Raw genomic sequence first — 17,826 nt, forward strand, 5'->3', positions numbered from 1 at the left:
AGATAAAAGATACGACAAAACTAAAGCTAATACTAAAACTAAAGTAAAACTAAGCATTTAGAAAAAAATTAAAACTAATGAAACCTAGCAAACCTGCTCTAAAAACGAATTAAAACTAACTGAATTAGAGAAAAAAAAGTCAAAACTAAATAAAACTAAACTATAATGAAAAATCCACAACTATTATAACCTTGGATCCAGCGGATGTCTAATGATTAATTTTTTGACTAATTTTTCCATTAGTCGACTAATCTAAACTTTAAAAAAAAAAAAGTGTTTGTTGTTTTGTTGTGCTCTTTTTTTTTTACTCCAATTCAAAAAATGTCACTTGTACCATGACAAATGTAAACAATGTAAATAACTTCAATATTACGGAAAAAAAAAATTACAAAGTGGGATGTTTTCCACGTAAGAGCAGAGGACCGGGGAGGGAGGGGATTAACGGGTGCGCACAGATCTGCAGACCAAGGGGGGCATGTTTCCCAGGTGCCACGGCCAAAAATAAACAGGCAATCAACAGTAAAACGACTCATCGACTAAAAAAATTGCAGTCGACTAACTCAGCTAATCGTGGCAGCAGTAGTTAGCAGTAAAGTCTGAAGTAAATTGAAACAAAATTGATGTTTTTATAGATATTATGAATTTTGCTCATTATAAGTAAATGGGAGAAGGAAAAATATTTTAAAAATTCTTAAAAAATTGGAATTTTAACCTACTTTTCCCAAAATGTAATGAGATCTTTTCTGGGTCACTGGCAATCTATAAACCCAGTCTGGTATGAATTCAACCAATAGTTTTGGTGCTAGAGTGTTAAAAAAACAAACAGAAAAACTGAACCAAAAACAATACTCCTTACATACCCTTTAGGGGGGGGCGGGATGATGATGACGACGATAATAATAATAATAATAATAATAATAATAATAATAATAATAATAATAATAATGACATTTTGGTTGAAATCAGTGTTGCTGGGGAGGCATGATAAGAGGCAAAAAATAAATAATCAATAATACTTCTTACATGTAAATGCATAGAAACTGAAACAACTTATGGTTTTGGAACTGTAAAGACAAGAAAACACATATTTGTATTATTTAGAAAAAAAGAGTACATGTTACTTTGCACATTATAGTTTATTTTTGCACCTTACGGTTTGATTCTGTTTGCCCAGATTTTCTACAGTTCTTTTTTAATTCGTCTAATTTATTATGAATAGTGTGTTCGCTGATGTATTCTATTTTTATTTCATAGATTCTATTTTTACTGTTTGTTATGCTGCTGCAGCACTACGATTTCCCAGTTTTGGATCAATAACGTATATCTGTCTATCTATTTACCTATTAAAATGTTGAAGGTAAAAGGAAAAAAGTTCTTCTGTAACAGTCTATCTGTGCGTCCACTATATAACTAATTTTCATGTTCATGTAATTTAAATGAAATGTCTTAAGTGCATTTTACTTCAGGGGCTACATTCAGCCCAGTCCAATCTCAAGTGGCTCAGACCAGTAAAATAATAGCATAATAACTTATAAATGTTAACTTCAATTTTTTTCTCTTTGTTTTAGTGTGAAAAAAGTCAAATTACCTTAAGGAAAATGTTTACATCTGCAAACTATCCTTTTTTTAAAAAAAGGGCAATTTCAACAATATTACGCTTCATCTTCTCAGTTATAAAAGTGTATTACAGCTCACAGATCACAGTGGATCTCTAAATATGCAAAACACTTACTAAGAGGAATGATTTTATGAAAATTGCATTTATTTTTTGAAAGACATTTCATGTTGTTGTGTTGTTATGCTCTTACACTAACACTTCAATGAAATATTTTTACCTCTTCTCATGAAATGATTGCAAAAATGTGATTTATTCTTGATATATTACAACTGGGGACTCAGTATGAGGTCATTGTACCTGGTTAAAAGTGGTTACTGGTGTGTATAAAGAGGAATAAAAAGACGAATATGTACAAAAACTAAATTATTCCAATGGTGTAGTTTTACTAGTCCAACCCAACGTTTGCATATTCATCTCACGGGCCTGATTGGACCCTTTGGTGGGCCGGTTTTGGCCCATGGGCCGTATGTTTGACGCCCCTGATATAGAGTATTTCACGCACAAAGACAATTCAGTGTGTTTTGCATAAATCAAATGTTTAATCTGTAAAATATGCTGCTTCACCGTATTTAGTTTGGGTTCTACAACCTGACCCGAGGCAATAGATCTAAGATTCCTCCTCAGTTTGTATTCCTTAAACGTATCACAGACATATTCTGGGCCCGAGCCATTCAGTGATTTATAGACCAGTAGCGGCGCTTTAAAATCTATTCTGTAACTAAGCGAAGCCAGTGTGCAGATTAATGGAGTTATGTGCTCTGTTCTCATCATCTTGGCTCAAACTTGAGCAGCAGCGTTGTGAAAGAGCTGCAGCTGTTTAATGTCTGTTTTGGGAAGTCTAGTTCATAGACCATTACATTACAGACCATTCCAGTACTGGACCCCTTCTGGAAATGGAAGCTCAGGTGAGGCTTTCTTGGACTTTTTAGGACTCCAAATCACTCATGCTGCCTCTATTTTTTAAAGGTTTGATGTGTAATAATTAGAGATGGTCTGGCTTTCCGAGGATCGCAGCAAGAAAACATAAAACATCCCCATGAAAACCAGTAAAATTACCTCTGGTCCACGCATAGACAAAATACATGATACTAATTCAGCTGAACATTGCTAATTAACCTTCAGCGCTCTAACGGTATTTCCTTGATTTCTACTTACTTTCTTAAATTCACCTTTTAAATAACAGATTGCAGAATGTGTTTCGCTCATTCCATATTTAGACTGATGTAGTCTAAGTTCTGTTTCAGCCACACATTAAGTTAAGTTAAGTTAGGGCAGGGTAAGATAAGATAAGGTAAGGTAAGGTAAGGTAAGGTAAGGTAAGGTAAGATAAGATAAGATAAGATAAGATAAGATAAGATAAGATAAGATAAGATAAGATAAGATAAGATAAGATAAGATAAGATAAGATAAGTAAGGTAAGGAAAGGAAAGGAAAGGTACTGTACATTAAGGCAAGATAAGATAATATAACTTAAGGGAAGGTAACATATGTTCAGGCAAGATAAAATAAATTAAGTTAAGGTATGTTAAGGCAAGATAAGATCAGACAAGATAAGATAATGTAAGGTAAGGTAGGTAAGGTAAAGTAATGTACGTTAAGGCAAGATAAGACAACACAAGACAAGATAAGATAAGACAAGATATGATAAGGTAACATACGTTAAGGCGATATAAGGTAAGGTAAGATAAGATAAGATAAGATAATGTAAGGTAAGGTACGTAAGGTAAGGAAAGGTAGTGTACATTAAGGTAAGATAAGATAATATAATGTAAGGGAAGGTAACATACATAAAGACAAGATAAAATTAAGTTAAGGTATGTTAAGGCAAGATAAGATCAGACAAGACAAGGTAATGTAAGGTAAGTTAGGTAAGGTAATGTAATGTACGTTAAGGGAAGATAAGGTAACACAAGACAAGATATGATAAGGTAACATACATTAAGGCAAGATAAGATAAGATAAAATGGGAAAATTACACAGTTGACAGCAGCAAATACAGAATATACACTTAAGAAACAAAATATGCAGAGAAAAAAGAAATCTGTTATTTATAAGAATTTACATAAGTTTAGATTTAAATTTAAATACTATATGCATATTTATTAATGTATTTGCACATGCACATGGTGTGATGTGCATTTGTAAACATAGTATTTAAACACAGTAACTAAAAGATGTTCTCTTTCAGTTGAAGCCTTATACATATTGGCCTTACACTTCTTCTGTTATAATAAGCATAAGCCCTGGCCTTGGCTTAAGGTTCCATGCAAAGATTGGACCCCCTTAATAAAGTCCTGTATGTTCCTCTTCTCTGTTCACATGTACTTTTGGATTAATTTAAATCCCTATAACTCCTGGAAAATCTTTGGACAGACCTTTCCTCCTCCGCTCATCTCATCAATGTAACTTTAACTCAATACTAAAATGCTGCTCTTAATTAAAGGGGTATTGTATAAAAGAAAAGAAAAGAAAAGCTGAAAAGAGTGAAGCTAAGCAGTTTCTATGTGATACACAGTGGAATCGACTCCAGCACAAGTGAAAGCTATGATTTTACGTCTACTGTCAAATTCAAGGCACATCGAGTGAATGTACGGTTTTGTTTCACCTCCACTGGACTTGACATGCATTGTGTGGTTTTGTGATGGAATCGAAACATTACCTATCCACCAATAAAAGAGGCAACTACGACTGGGTCTACTGCACATTCCGAATTAAAAGTAAAATATTCAGAATGCAAAATGATGTGCGACGTCCAATATAAATGATGAAAAAGCAGAGTATGATATGTAGACGGTGAAGGCTGAAAAACTTTGGAGAAAACGTTGATGTCAGGACACTTCAAGAGAAACTGAGTTCAAGGAAATTATACTTAATAATGAAAAAAGACTGAAAGCTGCTTTTTGAAATCCTTCAACCGTTCTTAATCCTGTAGCTATTGACTGATATTTCTTCGGCAATGTGACTTAAACTTTGTTTCTAAAACATATTTCAACATTCAGTGAGTCCTTTCATTTGCTACAACAATCACGACCGGTTCTTGGTATAAAGAACATTTCATATATGCCATTAGTCTATGTCAAAGTTGAAAATACCGTAGTAAGGTTATAAAACTATTCAACGAGACAACAAGGTCACAGGTACAAACTCCCACACAGACTGGCATATTGTACGTCTGTAAAGATTTTCAACCCTCTAATGATTTCAGGTCACAGTAAATCCACGAGCCAGAGACTTCAACTGTGTCAAACATCTAAATGCAAATGTATCACTGCTTCTGAACAAGTCTGGAGTGAAAAAGTTAAAAAATAAATAAAAAAAAAAAAAAAAAAAAAGACCAATGGCCCTGTATCTCACCGGAATGTTCTATCAAGGATCAATACCCAGTTGAATTTGTGAGGCTGTCAGGTTCTGTCTCTATGTTCCAGTCTTGTGGTGTTGATGCAGGAGATCAGTCTGCCAGTAGAAGTGGGTGGAACTTTCACCGGTGGAGAACTCAACTAATTCAATGAATGAGTGCTTAAGCGTAACTATACTGACATCGCTAAGCATTTCCATGTTATAAGCCATCAAAATATGGCGCATTATAAGTAAAACCAAATGTTTAATATCTCGACAATTCATCAAAAATGTAAAAAATAAACATTTCTGTAAACAGACTTTGTAGACATCCTCCCAAGGAAGATACAGAAAAAGTATGAAATGAATCCAACCAGTAGTTTCAGACAAGAAGACTGTTGAACTTTAGACAATGGTGACCTTGTGTTTGACCCTTCAAGGTCACTCAAGGTCAAAGGTCATGGACCCAAATGCAAGTCCATATGTGACTTCCTATTAGTGCTTAATAGTAACTATATTGATATCGCTCACTGTTTTCATGTTATAAACATTGAAATATGGCTGACATTATAGGTGAAGGCAAATTTTTGATATTTCAAAAATTCGTCAAAAATTCAAAAATAAAATGTCTCAAAACTGTGAACAAACTTTGTAGACCTCCCAAGGAAGCTATAACATTTAAAATGAATCCGATTAGTAGTTTTGGAGAAGAACATTATTTAAATGTAGTTTAGTTTATTTCAAATATGCAACAAAATAATCCTACGTAGTCCTTATAAATGAAACAGATTATAAGAAAACAAAACAAATAAACTAACACCAAACACACACATTATATATATATATATATATATATATATATATGAAAACAAAGTATGACCATTTTCCATTTGCATATTCAAACACAGACATTGGTGACCTCATGTTTGACCCTGCAAGGTCACTCAAGGTCAAAGGTCATGGAGCCAAATGAAAGTCCATAAATGACTTCCTATCAGTGCTCAATAGGAACTATACTAATATCTGTAACAATTTCCATGATATAAGCCATCAAAATATGGACCATTATAAATAAAGGAAAATTTTTGATGTTTCAAAAATTTGTTCAAAATTTAAAAATCTAAATTTCTCAAAACTGTGAGGAAAATTTGTAGACATTGTTCCAAGGAAACTGCATAAAAAATGTGAAATAAATCCAACCAGTAGTTTCATCAGAGAAGATGTTTGAAGACATTGCTAATGGAGACTAAGACAGTGAAGAAGACGAAGAAGACACCTTCACTGCAGCTCATGGCTAATTGGCCGGTGAGCTAAAAAAAAAAACAAACTTAAAGGAAAACTTCTGTGTGTTCACTGTTAAATCCATGACTTGGTACATGGTCGTCATCGGTCAACAAGGTCCTTCCCAGAGGACAGCGGGATTCATAGAGATGGAAATGAAATGTCTGAGGCTGAGAGCTGCAAGGACACATGAGAAAGTCTCCTAGCAATGATGCAGAACATTCACAGCAGGTAGGAAGGGACGGGGGAGAGAGGGTTTATTATAGAGGAACAGGGAGGATGTGCAGGCAGACCTCATTCACCACCACTGACTTTGACTCCACACTGTAATTAGAACGCTTTTACAGCGAAAGCATGTGATCTCAAGGAGAATACAGGGTTGGATCTCATTCACATCTTCATCTTTATTTAGTTACAATGAAGATGAAGAATAGGGTGCAGAAGTGGATCGCATTCATGACTATAAAATAAAGTTACAGAATAATAAATGTATGTATGAATGAATCTGAGGATGTGTAGAATGTCAAAAACGACCTCAAGATCAACGATGAAGATGTTTTTTTAGAAAACCGTCTACTGTGACTCTGATCTTTCTTGTTCTTTAACTCTAACTGATGCACTGAATAGCCTTTCTTTACTTTAACAACCATCAGTTTGAAACTCTACTTCTTCTGCTTCCTTGCTTCCTCTTTCTTCTTCTTCCTTCCTTTTTCTTCTTCTTCCTTCCCTCTTCTTTCTTCTTCTTCTTCCTTCTTCTTCATCCTTCTTTCTTCTTCTTCTTCATCCTTCTTTCTTCTTCATCTTCATCCTTCTTTCTTCTTTTTCCGTCTTCTTCTTCTTCCTTCTTCATCCTTCTTTCTTCTTCATCCTTCTTTCCTCTTTTTCCTTCTTCTTTCTTCTTCATCTTTCTTTCTTCTTTTTCCTTCTTCTTTCTCCTTCCTTCTTCTTCTTCCTTCCTTCTTCATCTTCATCCTTCTTTCTTCTTCTTTCTTCTTCTTCCTTCTTCATCCTTCTTTCTTCTTCTTTTTCCTTCTTCTTCTTTCTTCTTCCTTCCTTTTTCTTCTTCCTTCCTTCTTCCTCATCCTTCTTTCTTCTTTTTCCATCTTCTTCCTTCTTCTTCCTTCTTTCTTCTTCTTCATCCTTCTTTCTTCTTTTTCCTTCTTTCTTCTTCATCCTTCTTTCTTCTTTTTCCCTCTTCTTCCTTCTTCTTCTTCCTTCCTTTTTCTTCTTCTTCTTCCTTCCTTCTTCATCTTCATCCTTCTTTCTTCTTTTTCCTTCTTCTTCTTTCTTCATCTTCATCCTTCTTTCTTCTTCTTCCTTCTTCATCCTTCTTTCTTCTTCTTCATCCTTCTTTCTTCTTTTGCCTTCTTTCTTCTTCCTTCTTCTTCTTCCTTCCTTTTTCTTCTTTCTTCTTCTTCCTTCTTCTTCTTCCTTCTTCCTTCTTCTTTCTTCTTCTTCCTTCCTTCTTCTTCATCCTTCTTTCTTCTTTTTCCTTCTTCCTTCTTTTTCCTTCTCCTTTCTTCTTCTTCATCCTTCATCCTCTTCTTCTTCTTCTTTCTGCTTCTTCTTCTTTCTGCTTTTTCTTCTTCTTCTTCTGCTTTCTTCTGCTTTCTTCTTCTTCTTCTTCTTCTGCTTTCTTCTTCTTCTTCTTCTGCTTTCTTCTTCTTTCTGCTTCTTCTTCTTTCTGCTTCTTCTTCTTCTTCTCCTAATGGGAGCTGGTCAGACAGGAAATAAAATTACATTTCATTGTAGCATGTGTTGATTGTAAAATTAGTGCACATGGAAGTCATCGGAGTTGAACAGCATCTGTCGGCCCATGAAACTGAATCCAAGCAGCCTAGATGGGAATGTGTGTGTATCAGTGTGTGTGTGTGTGTGTGTTTCAGTATATGATTTCAGTACAACCCTGTCAGCTGTATCTAGTTATTTTCTTCTATTTAGATTGACTTTCCTCTGCTTTTGTCTTGTTTTTCGCTCATTTCATAACAGTCTTCACGTAACATTTGATCTTATTTAATTATTATTGTATATTAGCGTTAAGACAGACTTTTTCTAGATATGCATTTCCTATTTTTATGGCTAAAAAAACCCCACATGACCGATATCCATCCATATCAAAAACAATTCCATTTAAAAAGATATAAGACGTACAGATAACAGCATTAATAATCATGCGCAGATCTTGTCTATTAAAGCAAAGGTTCAATGTAAAACTAGAAGTACTGATTCAGCTCCGTACTGCAGTTAAATTATATAAGTGCAGGCTCTGAAATGTCCTCAAATACAAAAGTCCAAGGTGGTACTAGTCTTCGAAGGACATGTCGACTGGCTGTGTGCAAGGTGAACTGAAACTCAGGTCATATTTATATAATGTGAAGTCTATTAAATCATTCTAACTTTACTTTTCTCCAAACATTATGATGCCTTTTATCCGGAGTTCTTACTGTCTGTTTCATCTGGTTACATCATTTTATTGGATATTCACCATATTTAGTGTATTCACTAGTGCATATACTAAAGCCCTATGAGCACAAAACTCAGGTAATTTGTCATATTTCCGGGGGTCGTCTGTGATTTTTATACCATGCAAAACAGTCACGTCTGTAATTTGTAAAACATAAATTTCACTGCAAATGACCAATTGAGTGAAAACAAATATACTGCGATAATATTAGGCGTACTGAAATCAACATCTCTGTGATTTCATGGGATTTGCAACATTTTCGTTTCTGCATTTATTCATCCTGTTTCCTGTTGAGGACTGTGGAGGCTTCACTGAAAGAGCAAACAGAGGAGTAAATTCTGAAAAGATGAACAGAGGGGTGACATGTATAACTTTTTTTTTATTATTTATTACCCCGCCCCCCAAAGGGAAGGCAAGGGGAATTGTTTTGGGTTTGGTTTGTTTCTTTGTTTGTTTGTTAACACTCTAGCAGCAAACCTATTGATTGAATTCATACCAAATTTGGTTTATAGATTGCCAGTAACCCAGAAAATCTCCCATTGCATTTTGGGGAAAGTAGGTAAAAGTTCAAATTTTTTATGAATTTATCAAATCTTTTTTTTTTTTTTTTTTTTCCCATTTTCTTATAATGGGGAAAATTTCAAATGACTGTAGCAGCAAAACTATTACTTGAATTCATACAAAATTTAGTTTATAGACTGCTAGTGACTCAGAAGAAATTTCCTTACATTTTGGGAAAAATAGGTCAAAGTTTAAAATTTTTAATGAATTTTTACAATTTGTTTTTCCCCATTTACTTATAATGGGCAAAATTTCAAATGTCTGTAGCAGCAAAACAATTGGATGAATTCATACCAAATTTGGTTAATAGATTATCAGTGACCCAGGATAAATCTCATTACATTTTGGGAAAAGTAGGTAAAAGTTCATATTTTTTATGAATTTATCAAATCTTTTTTTTCCATTTACTTATAATGGGTGAAATTTCAAATGTCTGTAGCAGCAAAACTGTTGGTTGAACTCATACCAAATTTGGTTTATAGATTGCCAGTGACCCAGAATAAATGTCATTACATTTTGGGAAAAATAGGTTAAAGTTTCAAATTTTTTATGAATTTTTACTTTTTTTTTTTCTCCTTTTACCTATAATGGGTGAAATTTCAAATGTCTGTAGCAGCAAAATTATGCGTTGAATTCATACCAAATTGGGTTTGTAGATTGCCAGTGACCAAAAATAGATGTCATTACATTTTGGAAACAGTAGATAAAAGTTCAAATTTTTTATGAAATTTTCAGTTCTTTTTTTTCCCCATTTACTTATAATGAGTGAAAATTCAAATGTTTGTAGCAGCAAAATTATTGGTTGAATTCATACCAAATTGGGTTTGTAGATTGCCAGTGACTCAGAAAAGATGTGATTACATTTTGGGAAAAGTAAATCAAAGTTCAAATTTTTTATGAATTTTTTTACATCTTTTTTTTCTCATTTACTTATTATGGGCGAGATTTCACAGGTCTATAAAAACATCAATTTTGTTTCAATTTACTTCCAACTTGGCACATATATAGAGGCTGTTGATATGCTGACATCAGCACACACATCAACATAATGACATTAGCTGGATCGATGCCAAAATAAGTGCAACGGGCGGGGTTTGTTGTACCTGGAACCACTTGTTTAACTTTTATTTAACCAGGAAAAATCCCATTGAGATTAAGAACCTCTTCTACAAGAGAGTCCTGGCCAAGATAGGCAGCAGCAAATACAACACACAGTTACAAGATTACATAGTTAAAACATATAACAAACACATTCAACAATAAACAGCGAGTAAAAATAACATTTACAAGCAGATTAAAAAAAACAAGTGCAAGTTATGGCGTCATAACAGCATATGGTAATGAACATTTATCTGTAAGTGGTAAACCTGACGTTGACAGAACTGGGGAAATGATGTCAGGAAGTTCACAAGAAACGGTTAATTTCTAAATCTGTACTTCCCAGGCATTGGATCAGGACCAAAAATGATTGTGGAGATGTTTTTTTTAATCAGTCTACCAGTTTATCCAGCCATCCATCTTCTGCTTTTCTGAAGAAAAAGCAGAAGATACTTTTTCTCAGGGGTCTTGGAGGTCCGATGGCTGGTGACGGAAACTGGTTGGCTCACCCATTTAAAGAAAAGGAAAATAGGTCAATATAGGAAAATGTTGATAAGTCGATTCATTTTTGTAATTAAAAAAAGATGACAAATGTTCTGCGGAACAGTTTATAAATGGCAATCTTACTCGAGTCTTCAGTCATAAAGCACGGAAAGAGATTAAAAGGATGCAGGAGACACAAACTGACAATGATGTAGTCAGATGGACGTGAAATAAAAGGCACAGAAAGATGATACAAAAGGTTAAAAAGACAAAAAAAATAGGCTAGTGTAGTAGAGTATGGTATAATAAAGACAAAAGAGGACAAAAAATGACATCAAAAGATACTGTCAGTCAGTAAATATATATAACTTTGACAACTCATGGTGTATTTTTGCGAGGTTGTGTCCCAATACAACAAAATAAAATAAAAATGAAAATTCCCTTTTGAGTTGAGCTGAAAATGTTGGGAAGGATCAACTTATTTATGTGTTACTGTTATTTTGTGTGGTCAAAATAACTGAGTACAAAATAAAAATAAGTGTCAGTTCCGCTCAAATGTATTGAACAGATACGAATGTGATGCAGTGTAAGAAGTAAAACTTGTCCTAAAAATAAACACTTAACTACACATATGTGAGAACTCTACTTCAGTGTATTAACACAAAGACCCAAAGCTCCAAAATGTTTAAAACCCTTTCGATCCTATCAATACAAACAAATAATAGGTGTAAAATGCAGTTTGTCGTCTTTTCATGGTCATCAGATATGACCCATTTGGACGTTCAGAGGCTCCATAGTTACCATGGAAACACCATCATCTTCTACAACAGTGATTCACCAGTAAAACCCATGGAGTTTGACAAATGACAGTGGATGGAGACACTTGTTTTTATGTTCAGTTATTGATATCGTTGCTGAAAAAAAACAAAAAACAAACAGTTTTTCTTCAGTTTTCTCTGTTTTTGATATAATATCCATCAATTTTAAGCAGACAGTGGATGAATACACTTGATTTTATGTTTAGTTATTGATATGTTTGCTGAAAAAGTCACTTTTTTTTGTTTTGTTGTCTCTGTTTCTGATATAATAACCTTCAGCTTTACTCTGATCAGTGAATTACATGTAGGAAAATATATGATTTACACTGAGAAAATGCTAAATAAGGAAGATAATATTACACTCAGTGGTGATAAATCACAGGAAAGGTTAAATATAGAGAAAAAAGTAATTTGGGAACCACCACAAAACTAGCTCTGGGTGTTTATGGGTTAATTTGGACTTTTTTTATGAAACATGAGAGCGGATCCCCCACTCATATATAATTATCCATTTATCAAAAACGAAGATCTGAAGCAGATGATTGTAACATTAAAGTGAACTATTAACCAACGGCGCCCGGCGCACTATGATCTCATTATGAATCATCTTTCTTCTACCAGAATCCCCTGGAGCAAAGCAGTTTCATCATGTTTGTGGTCGACATGGATCTGAAACCGTGTAACTGACAGTACTTCCTCAGTTTGTGTCAGTATTGTGCAAGTTACTTCCAAACTGTAATACATTACAGATTACTTGTTACGGTTATTTAAAAGTAATTCCTTGCCTTACAATGTCACTGTCTCAGAATTGCAATGTGTTACATGACTCCTACTGCACACTACTTGCACGTGTGTAATAGAACCAGACCCCCCCCCCCCCCCAACCCCAAATACAAGAGACTGCAGAGAATTCAGATTCATTAACCCTTTCATGTATAAATTGTGAGAACCTTAGTCAAGATTTTATTCCTGAGTATTGTTATTCCTCTTTAGGCATGAAAAAACAGTGCAATTGAATTTTTTTTATTGAACCTATTTTTTTATGGAGTTAGATTTGTTTCTTTATTGCTCTAACCACAAAAAAAAAATTTCAATCAAAAAAGAAAAATTGCAATAAAAAAACCCTTTTCAATCAAAGAAAAAAACATGTTGAATGCAAAAATAAAATAAATGAGATCCAAAAAAATTGCATTTGAACACTTTTTTCTTTGATTGAAAAGGTTTTTTTTTTGTTGTTGTTTTTTTTTGATTGAAAATATTTGTTTTTGGTTTGTACTTGTAGCATAGTAAATGTACTATGATTCATTCCACTACTAGAAAAAAAAGTCAAATGAAGCAAGTTTGGGTGATTTAACTGGTAAAATACTCAATAAAATAATCAGAAATATAATTAAAAGTAACAAAATAAGACGAATGCAAAAAATATTTAAGATGCAAAAAATTGCATTTAAACACTTTTTTTCTTTGATTAAGATTTTTTTTCTTCAAGCGATTTCCTTTTAAATTGAATTTTTTTTTTAATTGGAAAAAATATTTATTTATTTATTTATTTATTTATTTATTGGTTAAAGCAATAAAGAAACAAAACTACCTTCATAATTTTTCATGGAGTTCCAAAAATGTCCATTCCGCTGGACACCGTGTGTTTAATTTTTGAAGCAAAGAATGCAAATATCAGAAAGTGATAAACGGTGTGAAAACTATAAAATCAAAACATTTTTAACGCAGCTAATCTGATGTTTTCTCACATTTATCTCAAACATGTTAGTGCAGATCAGGTTTATCAAGAACAGCAAAGTTACAGTAATGGTATGAATGTCAGTGTATTATTATGGGATGGTGCACAAGTGTCCACTGTGTTGGCTGATATGAAAGTAAAACAACAAAACCCATGAATGTACAAGAGAACAGCGGTAGAAGAACTGTCCACTGGAGTGACCACTATGCATGAAAGGGTTAATGTGCGCCCCGAGGTACATGTAGACGGATAGCTTGGCAAGTAACGCTACAGTCTACAACGTTCAAATCCCAGCAGGAACGCTTGCATTTTTTTTTTTTCCAACATTTTACATGTTCAAATAGGGGGTGTACCACCAAAAAAATCGCAATTGGTGAATAATTCTAACTAGTCATGGAAACGTTAGCTTACCTTATCATTGCTGGTCACAGGGATCGTGCTGAAAAGAGGGTTAAGGCTAATTTATGTTTGTTACTGGTATTATTTGGGCAAACATGGTGTATGATATTCTGTTCATGCTTTTTTTTCTTATATTCATCATTTAATAGGTCTTATGTATTTTATTGTATTTTTTGTAGTTTTGTTTGTTTGTTTGTTTGTTTGTTTGTTTGTTTCACTCTCTTCTGCCCAGTTTACTCAGCTCTGGTTGTAGCTACTGTTACCATTATAATTATCACCATGGTTATTACTGTTTGTATTGCTGATACTTTCTTGTGAGGGTCTTCGCCACATTCTTCTCCCTTACTGAAAATTAATTAAAGGGGTCATATTTTGCTAAACCCACTTTTATTAGTCTTTGGTTCATTTATTTGTGTATTTGGACCCTAATAGTTCATAAAGTTTGAATTTGAACCCTCCAGGTGCTGCAAAGCTATCTTTATATTCATTTTGGCAAAAAATTGAGTGGATTTCTACAATCTGTTTTAATTCCTGCTTAATTTGTTTCGACTATAAATAGTTATGTCATGACATTTGCACATATAAGGTCAAGACTTCCCATGAACTTTTCTCCGAGTATGACATAACTGTTTATGAGCAGCAGCGGTTGGAGTAAAAACTGAAAATATTTCCAAACTTCAAGCCGATTACCTAAAATGTTCAGTTGCTGGTTGAACGGGACAGAGCAGCACAGCCAACAACCAGGAGGGGGCGGGGCCTGAAATGGCTCATTTGCATTTAAAGGGAAAGCGCTCAAACCCACCTTTCTGGTGTCATTACTCAGAAATAGGGTTGAAGATGGACCTGTGGAGTTGAATTAATGAAGAATTCAGACCCAAGCAGAGCATTTACAGTTTATGTAGACCACAGGGAAATGTTTGAAAATGCAGAATTCCATTTAAAAAAGCAAAAAATATCACTCCTTTAAGGTCTCATGGTCCTGCTTTTTTTGTTTGTATGTTTGTTTTTTTTCATTTGAGCAATTAAATTATAGGTGAAAAGTGTGTTGTAACGCAAGTGCTATTCAACAAGTACCGAATAAAATATTGCTGAAAACTGATTTGTAACTAATCAGTAACTGTAATGCATTACTTTGGTAACATGCTACCCCCAACACCGGTGCTTGTATAGTCAAAGTCAGAGCTTCCACTGCTTTTAGTGCCATTGAGCCACACTGTGTGATTCTATTTTCCATCCTGTGGTGTAAAAACATCTGCAGATGTGATATTTCTGCTTCAACGATTTCGCTTTGAGGTGTTAATGCTGCTCTCCTATTCTCAGTGCCTTCTCCGCAGGCCGCTTACAGTATGTACATTTCCTCGATTAACACCTCCTTCCTATTTTGGGAGCTCAGGGAGTCATTTCATGGTAACCACATTTGCTTAATTACATAAGAGAGACAAAAAGAAACAGAAAGAGAGAGAGAGGGAGATAGAGAGAGAAGTCTGAAGGCCGCAAGGCAGACTGCTGCGCTGCTCTTTAGCTCCGAGACGATGCTCTGTCTTGAGTCCAAATGCAATTAATGCTGGCGTAGCGCCGAGGGCACTCCAGGCAGATGAGGAGGACGAAGCCGGTGTTCTGGCGCCTGGCGGTTTGACCCGAAACCCTCCGACAGCCAAATTTTAACACGAAAAACACACCCCGACACCACCAGAGCTCCATAAGCGGTGGCTTCTTTTGTGATGAGGCACGGTCCCGTCTTCCTGTTTACCAACTTCCAACATTTCCCAGAATGACCCAAGCCTCGTTCTCCAAACCTGTCTCCGTCTGCATTGGATTGCTTTCTGTTTCCAGCTCTTCTCGCACATGTAGAAATTGATCTGTGTAAGTCTTCCTTTAAGGATTCCTTCCTGGATCAACCTCGTATGTTAAAAGTGAGTGTCTCCATATATGACTTCAGCTAAACTTAATAGAACAAAGATTTGATCTCAGTGATTTGTTAACATCCAACAGGTCACCAGAGAGGTATTTTATGGTTAGGGTTACACTTGAGATATGTTTGAACTGATGTAGTTTAGCTAGTGTTCCTGGTACATAGTAAATAGATTTTCTGAGCTGCTTAACCCTTAAAGACCCAGTGCTACTTTTATGGCCGTTCCAAAATAGTTTTTTTTTTATCTATGTTTAACTTTTCTGAAGTCATTTATCACCATTTATTATGAAAGTTGTCCTCAGTATTTTGCATTTTTTCAGTGAACATCAAGCATTTTCCTATATTTAACAGATGTCCACTGTCGACCAAAAAGCAGCTACTGATCTCAACTGTTGATCCATTAATCCTATCAATACATGTAAATAATTGATGTAAAATACAGTTTGTCATCTTTTCATACTCAGCAGATATGACCCATTTGGACATCCACAAGCTCCATAGTTACTGTGGAAACACTGTCATCTTCCACAACATTCATTCACCAGTAAAACCCATAAAGTTGGATCAATGACAGTGGATGGACACACTGGGTTTATGTTCAGTTATGATAGATTTTATTGAAAAAGTCACTCTTCCTCATTTTTTTTTTTTTTTTTTTTTTTTATACAATAACCTTTGACTTTACTCTGAGCTTTTATGAACATTTGCATTATCAGTTAATTAAACATAGGAAAATACATGATTTTCATTGGGAAAAAATGCTAAATTCAGAGGATAATATTATAATCAATGGTGACAAATCACCCTCGGAAAAATTCTTTTGCGAACTGCCACAGAAGTCACAGCCACTGTCAGCCACTGACCTAGCCCATGTTATCAATTTCCAACATCTGAGAATTTACCCTGACTTCTATTTACAGTCACGGAAAAACTTATTAGACCACAGGTGTCAAACATGCGGCCCGTGGGATGAATTTGTGAAATACAAAAATTACACTGAAGATATTAACAATCAGTGGTGTCAAAATCATTTAAATTCAGGTTCCACATACAGACACATACAGTCCAATTACAGTTAAGATTTCAAATGGGTCAGACCAGTAAAATATTATCATAATAACCTATAAATAATGACAACCCCACATTTTCTCTGTTTTTTGGTGTAAAAAAGTAAAATTACATGAAAATGTTTACATTACCAAACAATACTTTTACAAAAAATGTGAATAACCTGAACAAATGGAAATGTCTTAAGAAAAGTAAATGCAATTTTACCAATATTCTGCCTGCTACTAAATGTTTTGTGCGATTGTAACGCACATGTGTAAATGATAAACTGATAAATCAAGGCATAATATTGTTAAAATTACACTTGTTTTTTTTACGACAGTTCAAGTTGTTCATGTTATTCAGATTTTTAAGGAAACATTGTAGATGTAAACCTGATCATAATATAATTTTACTTTTTTCACTGTTATTATTTTACTAGTCCGGCCCACTTGAGATCAAATTGGGATGAATGTGGAACTGAACTAAAATGAGTTTGACACCCCTGTATTAGACCATCAAAAGTCATCAAAAACAGTGGTTATGCAATCACGTACTAACTCCTGTGTGTATCATGTGCAACACTGATTTTTTAATCTGTGAAGAAACAATATAGTGATGATATCGGGTAGAGAAGTTTCCTAAAATACTACACTGTAAAAAAATATCCTGTTTTGACTGAAAACAACTGGCAGCTGTGGTTACCAAAACAATACTGAAAGTATATAGTTGCAGAAAAAATGATTAGACCATCAAAAGTCATCAAAAACAATGGTTATGCAATCAAGTACTAACTCCTGTGTGTATCATGTGACTAAAACAGACAGAAAAGACAGCATGGAATGCCTAAAAGCACCGTTTTTGTCAGTACAATGCCATAGATATTGATGAAAGGTTGAAAAGGTTGATTCCTTTGAGTTCTTTGAGATCGAATTACTCGATCAACAACACAAATGCAGGATTCCAAGACACAAAACAGCATTTGCAAATTCAGCATTCTCATGTGTGGCCATGCAACAGTGGAACACATTACCAACAGAACTACTAACAATTACAAACTGTCACACATTC

This window comes from Sphaeramia orbicularis, chromosome 2 (genome assembly GCF_902148855.1).
Source record: "Sphaeramia orbicularis chromosome 2, fSphaOr1.1, whole genome shotgun sequence".
Classification (NCBI taxonomy): domain Eukaryota; kingdom Metazoa; phylum Chordata; class Actinopteri; order Kurtiformes; family Apogonidae; genus Sphaeramia; species Sphaeramia orbicularis.